The 22,516-nt window shown below is 35.2% G+C and overlaps 1 protein-coding gene and 1 pseudogene across 1 annotated transcript in view; both read right to left on the reverse strand.

Annotated features, from left to right (window-relative positions):
- The window catches only part of LOC129513545 (PRELI domain-containing protein 1, mitochondrial-like), a 51,961-nt pseudogene extending 44,207 nt beyond the window's left edge, over positions 1-7,754 (reverse strand).
- The window catches only part of NDUFAF2 (NADH:ubiquinone oxidoreductase complex assembly factor 2), a 150,599-nt gene that overhangs the window by 116,078 nt on the left and 12,005 nt on the right, over positions 1-22,516 (reverse strand). The gene's annotated exons all lie outside the window — the stretch shown is intronic.

Raw genomic sequence — 22,516 nt, forward strand, 5'->3', positions numbered from 1 at the left:
TTGAGGGGATGATATATATATCCTGCCCACTTTACACAAACTTCCCTCTTGGAGATTCCCAGTGTGCAATGGCAGTAAAAAGCTTCAAGAAATTCTGCATTTTGCTAGATAATCTAAGTAACCCTATTGAACAAATTGTTCCCCAAATTTATTGGCTTCAGAATACAACTATATTATAACACCCAAAAATATATCACAATCTAAGGGTGCCTGGGTGGCTCAGTTAGTTAAGAGTCTGGTTTTGGCTCATGGGTCATGAGATCAAGCCCTGTGCTGGGCTCCATGCTCAGTGGGGAGTCTGCTTGAGGATTTTCTCTCTCCCTCTCCCTCTGCCCCTCCCCCCACGCTCATTTGCTCTCTCTGTTTCTATCTAAAATAAATATTTTTAAAAGGATTTTATTTATTTGAGAAAGACAAAGAGAGAGAGAGAGCATGAGGGGTGGGGGGACGCACAAAAGGAGATGGAAAAGCATCGCTTCTTGGCCTTTTGGCTAAGATCAAGTGTGGAGATGGAGAAGCAGGCTTCCTGCTAAGCAGGGGGCCCGACATGGGGCTCAATCCCAGGACCCCGCAGATGCTTAACCAACTGAGCCACCTAGGTGCCCCAAATAAACAGATCTTGAAAAAATATTATTTTAAATAAAATAAATCTGAACTGCTAGAAACTATTAACAAAATATAAGGATTCACTATAACCCACAATGATAATGATAACAGACACAGATAACCAGTAAAAACCAGAGTAAAAGATAAATATGATACCTAGAAATTATAATGTATAAAGACACAGCTTTAAGATAGGTGGAATCATCCACATTTTTTAGATAATGAAACAAGGCTCAGTGAATTTGGCAATTTTTCTAAGATCTTGAGAGGTTGTTTTGAACATCAAGAGGAATAAGGCTAAAGGAAGTATTCCGAAGGCCAGAAAGCGCCATACAAACTTCAGGTGTCGTCAAATAAAAGCGTATATAAATACCTCTGCTATCTGTAAAAACATGTTAATTTTTCTTAGTTTTCTAGAAGGTCAGATAGAAAATACACTTAGAAAAATAAGTAATAAAATTGGAAAAACTGATGAGAAACACGGAAAACAGTTCACATAAAAAAATGTTCTATGTTACAAATGCAACCCATCTTTCAATGCTATTTTCATGGCTATTTTCTTTACAGTTTGTTTATTTATTTAAAAGATTTTATTTATTTATTCACGAGAGACACACACAGAGAGAGGCAGAGACACATGCAGAGGGAGAAGCAAGCTCCATGCAAGGAGCCTGATGTGGGACTTGATCCCGGGTCTCCAGGATCAGGCCCTGGGCTGAAGGCAGCGCTAAACCGCTGAGCCACCAGGGCTGCCCCTTTACAGAGTTTATAATATGATTTGCCTCTATGGAAGTGTTAACAGTAGAGAGACTAACATGAATTCTGGAATTAGAAAGATTCACATTCACATGCTGATTGTGTTACTTACTAGCTAAGGCAGCAAGCCAATATGTGCCTCAAATGTTTGACAATCACAATTATGAAGGTGATAATAATCATAGTGACTACCATTTATTGGTCACTTACTACATACTAAGCCCTTTACATACTCCCTTACTGCTCACAATGTTTCCAGAAAGGTGGAATCATACTCATTACTCATAATCAAGTAATGAAAAAAAGGTTCAATTTAAAAAAAAATAAAATTTAAGTAATTTTTCTGATTTTAAGAAATCATTCTGAACATTAGGAGGAATAAGGTTTGAATGAAGTATTCTGAAAGCCATAAAGTGTCATACAAATTTTAGAGTTAACTAAAAAATGTATATAAATAAATCTTTCTTATAAAGACTGCTCTTAGTAGTACCAGTTATTAAGGTATGAAAAATGAAAACATCAATTCCTTAGGAACACTGATTGACAGCTTTTTTTACCGTATTGATTGAAAATGAGAGACTTAGTGTTTTTACTATTTTTGGAAGCTCTGATGAGTCAAATGCTTTGACCAAAATAATCACTGAATTGAATAGTAGGTCATGATTCTATTAAAATGTTAACTAACTAGATGGTAATACTTATACCCTAGTAAATTCTCTAGACATATCCCTAGCAATGATCAAATATGTGTTAAATACAGTTTTCTAATGAAAAGAATAAAATGTACAAGGCTACTGGATGCAAAGGACATTTTATAGCCATATGGGAGTAGTATTCTAGTGTCTGGAATGAGGCTGACATAGGGGCTTAACTGGACTATTTTCAGTTTAGTGATATGGGTAATACATCTTATCTCAGAAAATCTTTAAGTTCTTATATATGTGTCGGTCCAAAATGGCTCTTTGCATATCATGTCTCCATGACCAGTGGTATCTGATTGCTCAGACCCTATGTGATCTTTGGTAGGCATAGTTATTCACCCATAAAACGGCCAGTTACCAAGCTCAAGTACTGGGGATACAAAGAAAATTACATATAACATCTATCTTCAAGGAACACTCAGTCCATTATGGAAGTCACTATCACCACTGAGATTAGTAGTCAGTATCAATTTTATTTTGTTTTTACTTGTCTAAATTAAAAAAAAAGTCAAATAGTATATAACTCATTCCCTACTTCCAGTTTGGACATCAAATTTTACAAAACAAAAACCTATTTCTAAAAGATTAAAAAGCTTAAAGATAAATCATAATCAGATCTCCCTGCTTTTTTCTTTTTTTTTTAAAAGATTTTATTTATTTATTTATTTATTTATTTATTTATTTATTTGAGAGAGAGAACAAGCAATGGGAAGGAGCAGAGGGAGAGAGAGAGAGACAGGGAAGTAGACTCTCCATTGAACAGGAAGCCTGATGCAATGCTCAATTCCAGGACCCAGGATCAAGGCCTGAGATGAAGGCAGATGCTTAAGCGAGCCAGACACGTGCCCCAGGTCCCCCTGCTTAAAATAGCTTTGAAATATATTGAGAATGAAAATCAAATTTGTGACCATAATCAATGACTTCTACTTGATTTGGCCTCAGACTACCTCTGACTTCACTGAATATGACTCTCCCCTTAGCTCACTAGAATCCAGCTATAAGTCTTTTTTCTTTCCAAAAACAGAAAACTATTCAAGTCTAAGTGCCCTTTCTGATCATTCAATCAAAAGCAAAATTCACATGGCCCTGTTCCTCCCTTATTTATCACATATTTCAGGTTATGGCATTTCTCATTATCTGACAAAATATTATTCATATAATTATTTTCTGTCTCTTTCTACTAAAATTAGAATGTTATGACACCTCATACCTGTTAGAATGGGTATTATCAAAATGATAAGAAATAACAAGTTTTGGCAAGGACGTGGAGAAAAAGGAAGACTCATGCACTGTTGGTAAAAACTTAAATTGGTGCAGCTACTGTGGAAACTAGTATGGAAGCTTCTCAAAAAATTAAAACTAGAACTACCATAAGATCTGGAACTCCCACTTCGAGTATATACCCGAAGGAAATAAAATTAGTGCTGCAAAGAGCTATCTGTAGTCCCATGTTCACTGCATCATTATTCATAATTGCCAAAATATGGAAACAACTGAAGTGTCCATTGACAGATAAAGGGATAAAGCACATTGATATATATACTCAATGGAATACTAGAAAGCCATGAGAAAGAAAGAAATCTTGCCACTGGAAACAACATGGATGGACCTTGAGGGCATTGTCTAAGTGAAATAAGTCAGACAGAGAGAGACAAATACTGCATGATCTCATTTATATGTAGAATTTTAAAAAGCTTAACTCATAGGAATAGCAGAATGGCAGTTACCAGGGAGTAGGGGACGGGGGAAATGTTGGTTAGAGGGTACTAATTTCCTGTTACAAAATGAGGAAGTTCTGCGAGTCTAATGTACCACATGGTGACTACAATTAACAATACGGTATTATATACATGAAAATTCCTAAGACAATAGATCTTTGATGTTCTCACCATATACAAAAATAAAAAGGTAATTATGTGAGGTGATGGAAGTGTTAACTAACCCTACTGTAGTAATAATTTCCTAATACATATGGGTATCAAATTATCATGTTGTACATATTAAGTTTATACAATGTTGGATGTCAATTATATCACAATTGAAGTAAGGGAAATACTAGAATGCCAGGAGAGAACATGTACCTTTTATATTTTTATCACAGTATCCCAACACTTAGAATAATACCTGGCATGTAGGAGACGCTCCATAATTATTTGTGAGTCAACCAAAGGAACAATTAGTGGTTGAGCTAAGATTCAAATCCAGGTCTGACGGGCTACTCACCCTTAGGATTTGTCAACTATGTCACACAGCTTGTGAGGGCAGGGTTGAATATGACTTCCTTTTGTATTCCCCATATTCACTGCTATACGTAAAATGTTGGCAACACATACTTACTGAATAGAAAAACATTTTAGACTTCACACTAAAAGTTTTTAGGTACGGGATAACAAAAAACAGTATGTGACTATCTGTAAGTACAGAACCAATTCATGCCATTCCTTCTTCTAAAATACTTCCACAAGGCCACTCTCCTTCTTCCGTTTAAAAAATTCCTCCCTTGCTTTCAAGAACAAGACCTTGTTTATGTTTTTCAGTTTTCCTCAGCACTGAAGGAAATGGTTCATACAACTTCTGAACTCTCCTAGCACTTTCTTCTTACCCTTACCATACAACCGATTTTTTCCCAAAGACTGTGAGCTAAAGCAGGAACTGGCCTCCAATTTACCCCCCTTTTTTACTTTCTTCCTTTTCCCCCTCTTTTTCTCTCTCCCTCTCTCTCTCTACTTCTTCCCTCCTTTACTTTCTGTTCTTTTTTAGGTGATTAAGGAGAGAAGTGTAAAATGGTTTCAAATAGGGGTGCCTGGGTGGCTCAGTCGGTTAAGTGTCCAAATCTTGATTTCGGCTCAGGTCATGACCTCAGGGTCCTGGAATGGAGCCCTGCATCAGGCTCCATGCTCAGTGGGGAGTCCGCTTTTTCCTCTCCTTCTGCCCTTCCCCCGCTCATGTCATCTCTCAAATAAATAACTAAAATCTTTAAAATAAATACATAAATAAAATGCTTTTATAACATCTGTAGTCCTGGGATTATAATAAATTTGAATCCTTTAAACAATGTGAGTATGCTTCAAATGTTATCTAGTTACATGTCCCCAAGAAAACTGTGTGTAGGGGCAAACTATGACAAGTTAGAGCACTCCAATGAAGCTCAGACACCAATAGCAATTTAACAGAAGAATTTCTAAGATCAAGCGATCTCATATACTTCAAATATGAGATTTAAATTTACTCAGCCTCCCACAAAGTATACAAATGTGTATTTTCTTATTAATACAGCTAAAACACATTTAAGACCTGGAATCTTTTAGTTCTGATGTTTAACACTCTCAAGAGTGCTCTTTACTCCCATATGTGATATTCCAATGGATCTCACAATCACAGCTTTTGAAATACTCCATATATTGAGTGGTCTACAGTTGGTCATCCGTTATATCAAAGACTACATATCATTTAAAAAAATCAGCTTCAGTTTTAAAGTATTATTCTTTACAAAGGGTAGCATACAATATTATTAAAATGTAATTCTCTAACTTACTGATTTGATACAAAGGAATTCATGTTTGCCATAGGAAGGTACATAAAACATACACAGGTGAAAAATATACCTGTAAGCCACCAGAAGAAAAGGGAAAAACAAAACACAATAAGGACACAAAACCTCATTGAGCACAGACATTTAAGAAAAATAATATAGATGCAACTAGCCTAGTATACCTCAAAAAGGCTACAAAGGCATAAATATTTTGTTTTTCTTATAGAGAGGGAGAGAGGGAGAGGAGGGACTGAGGGAAAGGCAAAGAGCAAATCCTAAATAGGCTCTATGCCCAGCACAGGGCCCAATGTGGGGCTCAAACTCACAACACCCTGAGATTATGACCTGAACCAAAATCAAGAGACAGATGCTTAACCCGGCACAAATATTATACAGGATACAAAAATGATTGTCATTACTGTAATGTAACTATCATATAATCTCTTCAAGAGAACAAGAAAGGGTACAGGATATCAGAGATTTTTATTACAAGTGTAGACATTTCAAAGAAATCCAGTAATCTACAATAATATTTTTTGTGGGTGTAGCATAGCTAAAGTTTTAGTATATAGCTATGTCTTTTTTCCATTGTTATGAAAATCAGTCAGTTTAATCTATCATGCTGCTCCAAGGATATAACCCTTCATTTGAGGGATAGGGTTTTGTTTAATTTGTTGTCCTAAAATTCTTACCTGGCCCAAAAATAGAAAGGTGGTGTTGGTTTTTGTTTTTTTCTAATTTAAGTTAGAGTATAAACAAGAAAGAAAGAGAAAGAAAAGAAAAGAAAAGAAAGAAAAGAAAAGAAAAAAAAGAAAGGAAGGAATCTTTCTGCCATTTCAGCAACAAAATCTATTTAAGGTAATATTCTTAGTTCTTTAAATAGTTAAAAACTTTAGAGACAGTATATTCCAAAGGCCTCCTTAGCCACTTTTCTAAAGTACAGAATGATCAATAAAAATCAGCCTGTAACTGTACCTTCCAAACGTCAATTGGAAAGAGTCTGCATTCAATGGAATGACAAATAGTACTGGCAGACATTTACTCTTATAGAAAGAGAATGCTATGTTTGCATTGTTCTGTTAATAGCATACTAACAAGTATGTTTCCTGTAGGGTCACTAATGGATAGAAAAAAATACACAATAAAGCAGTGAATAGTGGACAGCCATTCACGCTCTATTGGTCTACAGTTACTAGAGAGAAGAAAGAGTAAGTCCTATAATCTTAGGCAGCTCTAAAAAAGAATACTCTCTTGTTAAAGCTCAAGAGAATATGAAGAGGAAATAAAAGAGAAAAAAGTCAGACAGATTATGCTGTCAATTTTAGTTGTCATAATGTGCTTCAGAGATAAAACATTCCTCTGAATGGCAATTGAACAGATGGAAATTTTCATTTTTGGTTAACTGGATGGAAGAATTGGACCAGTACCTAAAATGACATTGAAATGAAGCTCAAACCCCCTCCTACAAGAAAGAAACAGATGCATCACTCCAGATACAAAATAAATTATTGAACAGTGCATATATTATATTGGCATCATTGTATCCAACTGTACATCTGCACAATGTTTTAGTCTCCTGGTGAGAGAACAGACATTTCTGAAAGGGAAAATAGGCAACTATTGAAGTGAATCAGATAACTATACCATTTGGGTAAGAAAAGCCAAACAACACTTCACTGAATTTGAAGTTATTCACGCTGAGATGAAAAGAGAACCATAAATTATACTGATTCCAATGCCCTTGAACTTACACATTGATTTAAATGTGGTAGATTCTGAAATATAAAACCACATTTTCAAGATTTTTGTAATCTTAAATGAGTGAATAAAAAAATATGACTACTTAGGACTCTGAAGGAGTTAGGGTTAAATAGCCTCTTTGCTTGAGCTGACAGAGGAGTGAGTGATATATTAAACTAAAACTACATTCCTCAGCTTATGCAATGATTGGAGAGGATTCATACAATAGGTAACTAAAGGGAAGCCTATTTGATAGCTTAAAGTTAATAGTTGATCTTATGAGTTGTGAACTAAGGAAATGGGGCTGAGATGAACTCCTTTTTAAAAATAAGTTCCAATCCACTTGCTGATAATACTCCTGGTGGGTACTTTGCCATGGCTCTCCTAGCCAGCTCTAGCTCACTGCTGAACTGATCCATGCTGACTTATATCATAATATACTTCTACCTCAAGTCTTCCTATTAACCCTTTCAACTCTTTTCCAACTCACTAAATCCTTAGTCTAGCTGCAGAGAAAGCATGAAGATACCAGCCCTAGACAGTCGGTAAACAAGCAGGGTTTGTATTTTGTTTTGTTTTAAGCCATAATCTTGGTTTGCATTGGGCCAGCAATACCCCTGTGGTACAAGGTAACTGCATAAGATGTAAGAATATGATGTCTGAGGATGTCAGCAGAATAAATTCTGAGGTTAGTACCTAACAGAGAAATATCTCTTACATAAAGAGATTTTATAGTTAAATAATAGAAATTCTGATTTTTAATTCATTCATCACAATGTAATGAGATTTTAGTAAATATCTCAAGTGACAGAATATTTTATCAGACATGACTTCCAATCAAACCATACTTAATAAGGATTCATTATTTTGAAGACCAACTGAATTGTCTCATAAGACTATTAGAACAGCACAGGTGGGAAATCTATGTTCACTGCAACCCTACAAAATATTAATGGAGAGTGAATATCATGGGCACAATGAATTACTAGTCCATACTGGTGCAGTCTTCACAATAGTATTCCCTTCAGAAATAAAGTTGCACGGGGAAGTCATTCTTTGCATTCTCCCTATCATTTTTAAACACAGGCAAATGTGAAACAGAGCTCATTAAAGATATAGAAAGACAAATATAACCTAAAAGTAAAAGTATAAGGAGGTTGGGCCCATCTGGACTTATTAGACAGAGAAAAGCCTTGAGGGGAATAGCTAGGAATGTGGGATAGGAGAAATAGTTAGAAGGTAATTGGGAAAGGGGAACTCGAGTTGGCTCCCTCCCTGGGGTGTTTCTGCCAAGGAAAGAGAATAAGAATAGAACCTTCAGGAATAGTATCATGTGGTGGCTGGATGCCCAAAGAGAGTCTGTTGCTAGAAAAAGGCCATGGTATATAATATGGTAATGATTCACAGAAAAATAAGAGAAAGAAGTGGACCAGAAATCATATTTTGTCCCTCTGACTCATTCTGATGCTCTCTCTTATTTAAACATAAGCTGTTCTATGGTTTCCAGCCACTTTATTACCCACTCTTTGCTGGTGGTATTTCTCATTGTCATTCTGTAATCATTCCTATATTAACTAGTGTAAATTTAATTTATTAGGTAACCTAAAACAAATGATTTAACAAAACATTTTATGTATTCAGGTGTTTCATCTCCAGGGGTCACTGGTATCAGGTTCAACAGAGGAACCTGATGCACCATCACCAAGGAGTCAGGTGAAAATTTCTAATCTACAAGACAAGAAAGCAGGTAGGAGTCCCAAATCTTCCTAAGTGAGGACAGAAAGAGTAAAAAAAGAGTATCCTGAAAGAAACAGTGTATTTTCCTTTAGGTACACCTTTAAAAGTGTATTTTCCTGTTAGGTACACCTTTAACTGCATTTTTAAAAAGTAGGCTCCAAGCTCAACATGGAACTTGAACTCATGATCCCAAGCTCAAGAGTCACATGCTCTACAAATAAGCCAGCCAAGCACTGCCCCACCCTTTTAAAAAAAAGTACACCTCTAATTGCATTTCATTTTCATCTGAGATAGATAGTTAAGATTCTTATTTTGATATCTTTATGTTTTCTTATCAAACACAACACCAGCAAAACATTTATTAACTTTAATTATGAAATAACCTACTTTATGAATAAAGCATTTCTTCACCTGTTTTAGGTTTAGAAGGTGTTGAAAGATAACCTTAGACAGTACATGTGGAAACTGGCAAGTCTGATGGGAGGCTGGATTCACCTCCCTAAGTGTAAAGCCTCAAATGGGGCAGAGAAAAGCTGAATTGCTATTAATGAAACTGTATGTGGCAAATGAACATTAAATCTACTCAGCCCGCATTGAAAAGGACCACTAGAGACTAAAGCTTTTAATCCCTTTGTTCATCTTTTTTGTTGAGCAGATGATTAGCACACTTTCAAGGCTGACACATTACATACTCTTTTAAGCATTGGATTCTTCAACACTATGAAGATTTTATTATACTCTTAGTAATCATTTATAACAATTTAAGTATTTTCTTCTATCATGTTGTCTTCTAACATTTTTAATTTCCTATCAAAATAATTATGCAAATGCCAGCCAAAAAAGGAAAACAATTCTTTCATGGGGTGCCTGGGTGACTCGGTCAGTTAAGCAAGCATGTCTGCCTTCAGCTCAGGTCATGATCCCAGGGTCCTAGGATGCAGCCCCACATCCAGCTCCCTGCTCAGCAGGAAGCATGCTTCTCCCTCTCCCCTTGCTTGCCCCTCTGTCTGCCACTCTGCCTACTTGTACACACATGCTCTGACAAATAAATAAATAAAATCTTTATTAAAAAAGTTAGTTCTTTCAACATGGAATTCTAAACAGTTTTTCTGATTTGTAAAAGGTAAAAAAACAAAACCAAACCCCACACACTACAATAGAATAGGACATCTAGTTTTTTGAGTAATTTCTCCAAATAGTTTCAGAATAAAGTACTGTGACTCCACAGGAAACATTTCCCAAAATGCACTGCATATGAAGATGCTGATGTTGATAACATTCTCTCTGCACACTAGTGCAAGTAGTTACACTTTTTTAAAAAATAGAGGTGAAATTCACATAAGATAAACACTTTAAAGTCCAAAATTCAATGGCTTTAAGTACGTTTGAAAGGTTGTGCGACCAACCCCTCCATCTACTTTCAAAATATTTCATCGCCCCAAAGAAATACCCCATAGCCATCACTTACTTGCTGTCCTCTCTTCTCCCTAGCCCCAGCAATCTTCAATGGATTTATCAATTCTGGTTACTTCATATAAATGGAACCATACAATATGTGAACTTTCATGTCCGCCTTCTTTTATATAGCATATTAATATGTTCACAGGTTCATCCACGTTGTAGGAAGTATCAGGACTTCATTCCTTTACATGGCTGAGTAATATTCCATTGTGTGGATATACCACAATTTGTTTTTTTTCATTCATTTCCTGATGAACATTTGGGTTTTTTTCGCCTTTTAGTTACTGTGAATAGTGCTATTAACACTCATGTGCAAGTATTTGTTTGAGTATCAGTTGTTTTGGTTATATACTTTAGGAATAGAATTGCTGGGTCATATGGTAATTTTATATTTAGCTTTTTGAGGAACCACTAAACGCTTTTCCAGAGCAGCTGTACCCTTTTACATACCCACCAGCAATGTAGGAGGGTTCTACTTCTTCCTATCCTTGCCATCACTTTTTCTTTTTTCTTTTGCTTATAGCCATCCTTGTGGGTGTGAAGTGGTAACTCATTGTTTTATTCGCACTTCTCAATGACTAATGATGTTAGGCATCCATTCATGTGCCTGTTAGTCATTTGTATATCTTCTTTGGAGGAATGTCTACTATTCAAATCACTTGACCATTTTAAAATTCAGTTATTATGTTTTTGTCATCTGTTTTGGATACTAGACCCTTATTTGATAGGTGACTTGCAAATATTTTCTCCCATTCTGTAGGTTGCCTTTTCACTTTGATAATATCACTTAATAAAGTTTATAATTTTGATGATGTCCAATTTATTTTTTTCTTTTTGTTAAGTATGCTTTTGATGTCACATCTTAGAATCCACTGCCAAATCCAACAGCATGATTTATCCCTGTTTTCTTCCAGGAATTTTCTATTTTAAGTTCTTATATATAGATGGCCAATCCATTTTGAGTTAATTTTTGTATGTGGGATGAGGTGGCAGTCCAATTGCATTTTTTGCACGTGGACAGCTAATTGTCTCAGGACGCTTTGTTGAAGAGACTCTGTTTCCCTCACTGAATCGTTTTAGCGCCTCTGTTGAAAACCAATTGGCCAATGGATGTACGAAATTATTTCTGAACTCCCAGTTTTGCTCAGTTGGTCTACAGTTATTCATTTAAACTATATATTTTTCTAAGTGCTGAAAGCAGGAGTGCAAAGGAGTTTGGGTAAGAAACACTAAGATCTTTAGTTTGATCTAATGGTTCCCACTAGACTAGTGATATGCTTTCTCAATAGCAACCACATCACCACTGGGAGCAGAAGGGCAGTAAAGGAAGAAAAAAGTAAGAAGAAGGCTTCTATTCTCAGGAGATCTGTATTACTTGTTAGCAATATCTAATATCTAATAAACTTGAGCCAAATGACCAAGAAGCCAGTTTACCACATCCACAAAGACATCTGCAATCAGTACTAGTAACCCAACAGATGCGAAGGCTGCCAAGATTTCATCAGAAATTGTCTGGGGGCACCTGGGTGCTCCAGGTGGTTAAGTGTCTGACTCTTGATTTTAGCACATGTCATGATCTCAGGGTCATGAGATGGAGCCCTGCATGAGGCTCCGAGCTCGGCGTGGAGTCCACTTGTTTCTCTCTCTCTCTCTCTCAAATAAATAAATAAATAAATAAAATCTTAAAGAAGTTATAATAACACTTGGTGTTTTCTGCAAATGACATTCATGTACTCTGATTTATTAATTCAGGAAAGAGGGCATGGAAATGGACAAATGAAAGAAGGGATAGGATAGAGTACCGTTTTATGTTAATTCCAAAGACGTTTTTTTTTTAAGCTATTTGCAAGATTCATTTTCAAGATAGTTTTAAAAAAGAAAACTCTTAGGAATTATTTTTTATACCCATATTTCAAAGAGATTAGGAAATTATTTTTTCCTTGTTTTAGTTTACTTTCAGTAATCTTCCAGTAGCTGAAATATAACCTAGCTAGCCCTCACCTACCAGGTCCACTGTTCTCAACAACGAGCACCATTAATGGATTTATTTGCTACTTACAGTATAGTGACATTAAAAGGTAGGCAAGGGTCATAAATTTTAAGTGTGGTATGATCATGAAAATATCCATCATTTTTACTTTTAAGAGGGAGGGGACAGCCTCTTTGGTGCCAAAAATGCCATTAGAATTAGATGCTGCTTGAAATTTACTCATGAGATATCAGATGTCTGCTTCTTTCCTCATATCAGCCAGAGAAGCAGAACACTTAACCACAGAAGAATTAGTCATCTGGCTGAAAGCTGCCAGCCCTTCTATTAGGTACTGTGAGAATAGTATCAGGCAAAAGCTTTGCCCCAGAGTGTCCCAGGATCCAATAATTTCACTTCCTTACATGAGAGATCCTCTAAGGTTATGAAGAATATCTTCTGAAGGATGTATATAAGAAAATCTGCCATCTGATAAATCATAAGGTAGATGATGAGGGTCCTGTAGGAGGGAAACTTGACTTACTTCACCAACCTCTTTTTAGTGGTACACTACTTAGCACATCATCTTTTCTTTTTCTTCATGTCTCAACAGGGAAGTATCAATAGTATACAACACTGAGCTGAAAAACAGTCCAGAGTAGCTGAGATCAAGTTAAAGGAATGAAGGGAGTAAGGGAGGGACGGGAGAAGAAGAAGGAGGGTAATGTGGGGAGTAGAAGGGCTGCTACCTAAACTAACCAAGCCTGCTGAACTCATATATCAGTCACTTGCAACAGTGATTCCCAAACTGTAATGTGCCACTGAAAGGCCTGTGGATCTTGTGAAAATGGAAACTCTGACACAGTAGGTCCAAGATGGGCCCTGGGACCCTGTGAGGACATGTAGAAGATTGTTTGTCAAAGAGAAAGGTGATTGTCAGGATGACACCACTAGGATTCTGAACAAAACTGAAAGGTCTACTTTGAACATTCCCCTTCCTTTTCCCAAATGCCTCTTTAATTTTATAGCTCCTCATTCCATTAACAAGTTTTCTACCTCATAGAGGTAAGCCTCATGAGCAAGAAAAGAAGCTCTCTCCTCTGCCCTTAATCTTCTAAATCAACTCTCTATCTTACCTGCACTTTAATACTGTTAAAGTGGTTAATGGTTAAAGTGATCTAGACTAAAGTGAGAATGAACAAAGCTTTACTCCTTCAAAGGGACACTTGTATTTTACAAGATCATTTTATCAATCTACATTATTATCTACTGGGGTCCACACAGACTGCCATTTGAAAAATATTTTTGAGATCCTCTGTTCCTTACCCATATGCCATTATTTCCACTCAACTTCAATCTGTCTACTAGCATTTTATTTATTTAAAACTTTTTTCTTTTAAGATTTTATTTGAGAGAGAGAGAGAGAGAGAGAGAGATCGAGAACAAGCAGATGGAGAGGGAGAGGGACAAGCCAATTCCCTGATGAGTGCAGAACCCAATGCAGGCTTGATCCCAGGGCCCTGAAATCATGACCTGGGCCGAAATCTGATGTTTAACCAACTGAGCCACCCAGGGATCCCTAGAGTTTTAAATACATAGAATCTATATTAAGAACATGTAGCCTTAAAGCCACCAATTCCACTTCATCTACCATGATAAGTGGCTTTGCACTTCAGAGTATGCTGAAAACATCAGTTGATATAGTGTACTTAAATATTTGAAATGTTAAATCATAAATATCTGAAACTGGAAATCTCATCTTAGCAATAAATTATCTAGCAAAAAGAGAAAATTAAGAGACTTATGAAGGTTTGTCAGGTTATGCTATGGGAAGGAAGCCAGGGAAGGGTGTAACCTATTACGTGGAATACTACTAGAAGGAGAGAAAAATGGGATCACAGAGATGAGGTTTGAGTCACAGAATCCTCTACCTTGGACGGAACTCATGACTCAAACATTGTCAAATTTTTATGGTTTACTCATTAATAGCCAAAGCCTCTGTGAAGTCTCTGATTCCAACATTCATGCCTATTCATAGGGCAAAAAATATGTTTTCAGCATACTGAGAGAAAACAAAATTTTATAAGTCTATTCCACATATTTATTAAGCAAAAGGAACATTTTTTTTAAAGGTCACCAAACTACTAAAAGTACCAAAACAGCAATGATTTCTTATTGGTAAAACAACTTATTTGGAGGTTTTGCATATCCTATTTCATTATTCTCAGTAAATAGATATAAGAATAATCCTCCAAAATGATATATACTAGAAATAAAAAAAAGATCATTTAATTGTTTTGTTCCTTCAGTATCAGTTTCTTAAATGTTACTGTAAAATGTTAATGATTACAATTGCCCTTATTAAAATTAAAACTTTAGATTTGTTGGTTTATTTCTTCATTCATCCAAGTTTATAGTTGCCCAAAATATTCCTGTATATCTTTTTGACAAATTAAGCAGTAGCTACACATATAATTCTGCTGGCTCCAAATCTGACCCAGGCTCATTGCTGAGACTCCTAGAGTTAGAAAATTTGACAATTTTATATTCCCAAAAAAGACACAGATGGGTGCCATTTATTGACTGAAAATCGTATTAAGTACTTGATTGCCAATAATTTAGTAGGACACTTGGCAGGTGGCCAGAAAACAAACCTTTCTCCAAGATGCTAATACCTAATTTAGAGGCTGCTATTTTAGACATTTTCAAAATTTTGTTCCTCCATGGGCATGCAATTAAAAAACATAAGGAGGAAGGAATCCAAGAACAATAAAGATTAGAATGGAAAAGGAGATCCTGAAAATATTTTATTTACTAATAGGTATAAAATAGTGCCCATTAAAATAATTCAGAAAAAGGAAAAATAAAATCTTATTAGTTATAAATAATTGTGTTTAATTCTTTGTTTTCTAATTAAACTCTAATGTCATATCAGCAGATTTATCATCAAGCTTATGAAACAAAAGTAAGTTACCCAAGTAGAGCTCAATTAAGTTTTTTAACTCCAATGTTGGCAGCCCTTTCATCATATACAATCTAAACAGGACAAATGGGCTACACAGCTGACAAAAATGTGACACTGGCTTTGACCCATTTTCCTTTCTTACAGCTTAACCAATTGTTTTTACAGTATTTCCAGTGTTTCAGTTATTTTTCTCATTTGGCTATCCTGCATAAATGAAAACAGCTTAGCGAAGTCATACACAATTCTAGAAATACTGCACATCAGGACCATACACACTTTTTTATGAGTTTCAAAGAGATTGATTGGAAACTATACTGCAATCACCAATCCTTTGTGCTGATGAACATGTGCCACATAGTTACAACACAGTACTGGGCTACAACTGCTGGTGTGTGTCAATGCTTCCATCATAAAATCTTGCTGCTATCATGATTTCATGAACTAGCTATAAAGCTTGATTTGGTTCTGATAAAGAGAAGATTATTTTCAAAAGAAAGATAAAAAGCTATAAATTTGCAGACACATGAAATATGTGTACACATGTGTATACACAATGTAAATTTATATATATTTATATTTCATACAGAAATATGTTTTATAAATACACACACACAATGGCACTAAAAGTTTAACTGGTATAGAGACTAAAAGTATTTATTGTGTGGTGCACACTGATAAAAAGTTGGCATACTACAAAATCAGTTTAAAGATCATTTTTGTTAAACTACACTGGAAAAATACAGCCTGAGTTCTTAGGAGCTCTGGACTAGTAACAATCTGTTTCAGACCCCAGTTCCTTCATCTATAAATGAATAAAAGTAGCCATTCAAAAGGCCCTCCATTTACAATTCGTATCTGGAAGGAAATTACAGTGTCTTTCAGTCAGACTCACATACACAGAGACAAACAAGGTTAAAAATTCAAATGACTTAATGATTTCTTTATCCTTCTTATTCAAGTTGCTCATGTGGTTTCTGATATAATAAAATTGGAATAAAAACATTTTGACTCCAATTTACTACTACAGTAACTTTCAATGTTTAACAAAGATAGAAATGAAATTATTTAACTTAAAAATATTTTTTGATAATAAATTATGCTAGATTATTTTTATTTTATTTATTCTTTTAATGCCAGATTTTTAAAAAAGTTGCTCTTTGGAAATTACAAATGCAAAGTCAATGCTTTCATGTGGAAAACTTAGAGATCAAGCAAGTGAATCTAAGATTCAGAGGGAAAAAAAAAACTTATGTAAGAGTCATAGAGGAAAAATATAAAGTGTCTCCAATAAAAATGGATTTAGAGATGAGTATGCCATTTTACCAGCAACCACTCTTTTGTTCAGATGGTTAAGTGGTCAAAAGAAGTTGTGAGAGCAAGAGTATTTCAGGAAATATAAAAAATACATGAGAGATAAACGCTTACTGATTATGTGTTCCAAGTATCATTTGTAAGGCATCATTCCATAATTCATATAATTAACAAATTACAATTACCTGAGAAAGTCTGCTTAACAAAAGCACACCTCCTGCATCTGCATAAGTTTTACTATAGATTTGAAGTATTTTGCATGTATTTTCGCTTTGATAAAACTTGGTTATTTTAAAAGTTAAAGTGTACATAACATTTAAGTACCCCACTTCTACACTGAATATCTTCTCAATGGTTCATAATTTTACTTTTGACCTTCAATGACAATATGTACTAATCTCTAATAACACAGGAAATGTATTTTCAACTTTAAAAATGCCTGTATTTGATTAAATTATACTGTTTTATTTATTGTGATCTTGATCATTAACTAAAGTACTTGGCATATTTCATTCAATAATTTGTGAAAATATTTCTGAAAAATAAAGTCTATTAACTTTAAAAACACACATACTTCTAGCACACAATGTTCAACAACTATTAAAGAGATGGCTGAAAGTGGCAGAAAGGGGTCCTACTTTTGATGCATTGTCCATTTCTTCTTCTCTTATACCATCTGCCTCCCTAGATACAGCACACAGGCTTAAAACAATAAAACTGATTCCTAAAAAAACAGAAATGAAAAGAAAAAAAAAAAGGCACTGCTGGAAACAGTCACTAAATGTAGGTTCACTTCAGATTCCAAAAGGAAGGTCTCAGAAATAACATCTTAAAAAAAGAAAATCAAATTTTAGAGGTAAAATGACAAGGAAATCTTTTAGATTTAAAGTGAAACCATCTCAAGGGCTTTTATATTCTCAAAGGGACTATGTTTCTCTTTATTCTTCTGCTACTTAACAGAGAGAAGCATCAGAAGCACTGCAAGAAAGGAAATGAGATAAGGTAAGCCAGTCTACCCCTGTGGAGTCTATTTCCTTCAATTTAACAGTCACTAATGAAATATCTAGTATATGTTAGGCACTAGCACAAGTGCTGAGGATAACTCCCTATTTCATTCAGAGTAAAAGCTAATCTACACTGCTACTCCATCTGGCCAGTATGCTCCGTCACAAATATCCACTGGGCTAATTTCCTCACTCCCTTCAAGCCTTTGTTCATAATGTTACCTTCTCAAGGGGTGCCTGGGTGGCTGCCTCGGGCTCTGGTCATGATCTCAGGGTCTTGGGATTGAGCCTGGTGTCGGGCTCTCTGCTCAGTGGGGAGTCGGCTTCTCCCTCTGCCTCTGTGATCTCTCTCTCTGTCTCTCAAATTAAGGAAAAAAGTTTTTTAAAAAAACAACCAAACAGAATGTTACCTTCTCTATGAAGATATCCTACCCATTTCATTTAAAATTTCAACCCACTCCCTACCAGTACTCCCGATTCCTTTCATCTGATTTACTTTCTTTTTCCCTAAGCACTTACCACACTGGAACAATTATGTAATTCGATCATTATATATGTTTTTGTCATCTGATGCCCTTAGCTACAAAGTAAAATCAATTATGGGCATGGATTTTTTAGTATTGTATTTATTGATATATCTCTAATGTCTAGAACTGTGCCTGCCACATAGCAGATATTCAATAACTGACCATCTAATGGGTAAACTCACTTTTCTGAACATCTGATACAATCTGGACACAGTCCAGAAGACCAGAGAGTCAGGGACACAGCTACAAAAATGATCACCTACAACACAGTGGGGGCACAAAGTACAAAAGTAAACACTTAGAGAACAGTGAATTCTAGATTACAGGTAAAGTAAGTACATTGCCTGTGTTTTCAGAAATCTTGCCAGTGAGGGGAAAGCAAACTGAAGAAGTATTTCAGTCCCAGAGTTGCTCAGTGATTGTATATTTATTAACAAAGTAACTACAGTTTCCAGTACACGTAAGAAAGCAAAAGTTACATAAATAAAAATCCTCACTATATAAACTTATAATGTTGGTCCACATTTAAAGAACTACTCAATATTTGAATTTCTATTCACCCTCCAAGGCAACCTCTTCACTTGTATGTTGATTTCTCTAATTTTCCAATGTTTACAAATACAGCATTAGTTGAATTCAAAAGGAAATTGAAAATCTTGAAACAGTTTCATGAAGTCTATGAAAGTGATATAAAATCACAAAAAAATAATTTCTAATTGAAGGTGGCTGAAGTAGACTAGAAAGGATTACAACATTAAAGGTGATTCAAAAGATAATGAGTATTAATCAAAGATTAATAAGAATCCTTAGAAAATTTGATTGAGACCTCAAATTTTGCAAAAAGAATACTTTTCTTAATCCTATTAGAAGAGACAAATGTGAAATGAAAGCTTATCACAATTTCTTCAGAAAAACCTTGTTAAAAAATCAGTATTGATGAATTATCAATTCCATTAATTAGCTTACAGTTGAAATTATATAGTAAATTTTGTTGAAGAATTTAGATTTCATTTTTCAACATAAAAGGCTAATCAAACTTTTCCCTGTCTCGTACCCACACATACCACCACTACCACCATCACAATAGCTCTTTCCCTACAACATTTCATTTTTAAACAGGTCATTTCAAGTGGTTTCTTTTGAGTGCCTTCTGTCTCCTTTAGGGTAAAAATAAATAAATAAATAGAAAGATGGAAGATCCATGGAGAGAGAAAAGAATTTTCAGAGCAAAGCCCTAGAGGGAAAACTGTATCAATGTCTTTTTAATAAGAGTCATGCTTTTAGGAACGCACTGATAATAATATAATAATAGTAGGGGACTTTAACACCCCACTTAAATCAATGGACAGATTATCTAAGCAAAAAATCAACAAGGAAACAATGGCTTTGAATGACATACTAGACCAGATGGACTTAACAGATATATTCAGAACATTTCATCCTACGGCAGCACAATACATTCTTTTCAAGTCCACATGGAACATTCTCCAGAATAGATCACATTCTAGGTCACAAATCAGGCCTCAACAAGTACAAAAAGATTGAGATCATAGCAGGCATATTTTCCAACCACAATGCTATGAAACTTGTAATCAACCCCAAGAAAAATTTGGAAAGATCGCAAATACATGGAGGTTAAAGAATATGCTACTTAAAGAAAGAATGGGTCAACCAGGAAATTTAAAAAGAAATAAAAAAATACATGGAAACAAATAAAAATGAAAACATGATGGTACTAAATCTTTGGGATGCAGCAAAAGCAGTCCTAAGAGGGAAGTATATAGCAATACAGGCCTATCCCAAGAAGCAAAAAACAAAACAAAAAAAAAACTCAAACAAACAACCTAACCTTACACCTAAAGGAGCTAGAAAAATTAGAACAGGGATCCCTGGGTGGCGCAGCGGTTTGGCGCCTGCCTTTGGCCCAGGGCGCGATCCTGGAGACCCGGGATTGAATCCCACGTCGGGCTCCCGGTGCATGGAGCCTGCTTCTCCCTCTGCCTGTGTCTCTGCCTCTCTCTCTCTCTCTCTCTCTGTGACTATCATAAATAAATAAAAAAAAATTTAAAAAAAAAAAGAAAAATTAGAACAAACAAAGCCTAAAGCCAGCAAAAGAGGGGAAATAATAAAGATTAGAGCAGAAATAAATGATACAGAAACTTAAAAATGAGTAGAGCAGATCAATGAAACCAGGAGCTGGTTCTTGGAAAAAATGAATAAAACTGATAAACTCCTAGACAGACTTTTTTATCAAAAAGAAAAGAGAAAGGACCCATATAAATAAAATCACAAATGAGAGAGGAGAAATAACAACCAAAACCACAAGTATACAATTATAAGAGCATATTAAGAAAAATTATATGACAACAAATTGGACAATCTGGAAGAAAATGGATCAATTCCTAGAAACATATACACAAACAAAACTGAAATAGGAAGAAATAGAAAACTTGAACATAACTAGCAAAAAACTTCAATTGGTAATCAAAAATCTCCCAAGAAACAAAAGTTGAGGGCCAGATGGCTTCTTGGGGGAATTCTATCAAAACATTTAAAGAAGAGTTAATATCTCTTCTTCTCAAATCATTCCAAAAAATATAAATGGAAGGAAAACTTCTAAACTCATTCTATGAGGCCAACATTAACCTGATCTCAAAACCAAAGACTCCACTAAAAAAGAGAACTACAGGCCAATATCCCAGATGAATACTGATGCAAAAATTCTCAATAAAATACTGGCAAATCGAATCCAACAGTATATTAAAAGAATCATTCACCACAATCAATTGGGATTTATTCCTGGGTTGCAAGAGTGGTTCAATATTTGTAAATCAATCAACATGATAGAAAATATTAATAAAAGAATAAGAACCATATGATCCTCTCAAAAATGAAGAAAAAGCATTTGACAACGTACATCTATTCATGATAAAAACCCTCAACAACATAGATTTAGGGGGAACATACCTCAACCTCAAAAAGGCCATATATGAAAAACCCACAGCTAATATCATCCTCAACGGGAAAAAACTTAAGAGCTTTTCTGCTATGATCAGGAATAAGACAGGGATGTCCACTCTCACCACTATTATTTAACATTGTACTGGAAGTCCTAACCTCAGCAATCAGAAAACGTAAAGAAATAAAATGCTTCCAGATCAGCAAGGAAGAAGTCAAACTTTCACTCTTCACAGATAACATCATATTCTACGTAGAAAACCCAAAAGACTCCACCAAAAAATTATTAGAACTGAAACATGAACTCAGTAAAGTTGTAGGATACAAAATCAACATACATAAATCTGTGGCATTTCTATTCACCAATAATGAAGCAGCAGAACAAGAGATCAGGAATCGATTCCACTTACACCAAAAACAGTAAGATGCCTAGAAATAAGCTTAACCAAAGAGGTAAAATATCTGTACTCTGAAAATTAAAGAACATTTATGAAAGAGACTGAAGATGACACAAGAAATAAGAAAACATTCCATGCCCATGGATTAGAAGAATATTGTTAAAATGTCTATATTACCCAAAGCAATCTACAAATTTCATGCAATCCCTATCAAAAAAACACCAGTATTTTTCACAGAGCTAGAACACAACAATCCTAAAATTTATATGGAACCACAAAAGACCCTGACTAGCCAAAGCGATCTTCAAAAAGAAAAGCAAAGCTGGAGGCATCATGATTCCTGACTTCAAGTTACATTACAAAGCAGTAGTGATCAAGACAGTATGGTACTGGCACAAAAACAGACACAAAGATCAAGGGAACAGAATAGAAAACTCAGAAATGACCCCACAATTCTATGGTGAGCTAATCTTTGACAAAGCAGGAAAGAATATCCAATGGAAAAAAGATAGTCTCTTTAACAAATGGTATTGGAAAAACTGGAGAGCAACATGCAGGAGAATGAAAGTGGACCACTTTCTTACCCTATAACACAAAAATAAATGCAAAATGGACGAAAGACCTAAATGTGAGATAAGAAACCATCAAAATCCTAGAGGAGAACACAGCAACCTCTTTAACATTGGCTGTTGCAACTTCTTACTAGATACGTCTCCAGAAGCAAAGGAAACAAAAGCCAAAATGAACTATTGGGACTTCATCAAGATAAAAAGTTTTGCACAGCAAAGGAAACAATCAAACAGAACTAAAAGGCAACCTTTGGAATGGGAGAAGATATTTGCAAATGACGTATC

Source organism: Nyctereutes procyonoides, unplaced genomic scaffold, assembly GCF_905146905.1.
Source record: "Nyctereutes procyonoides isolate TBG_1078 unplaced genomic scaffold, NYPRO_anot_genome, whole genome shotgun sequence".
Taxonomy (NCBI): Eukaryota; Metazoa; Chordata; class Mammalia; order Carnivora; family Canidae; genus Nyctereutes; species Nyctereutes procyonoides.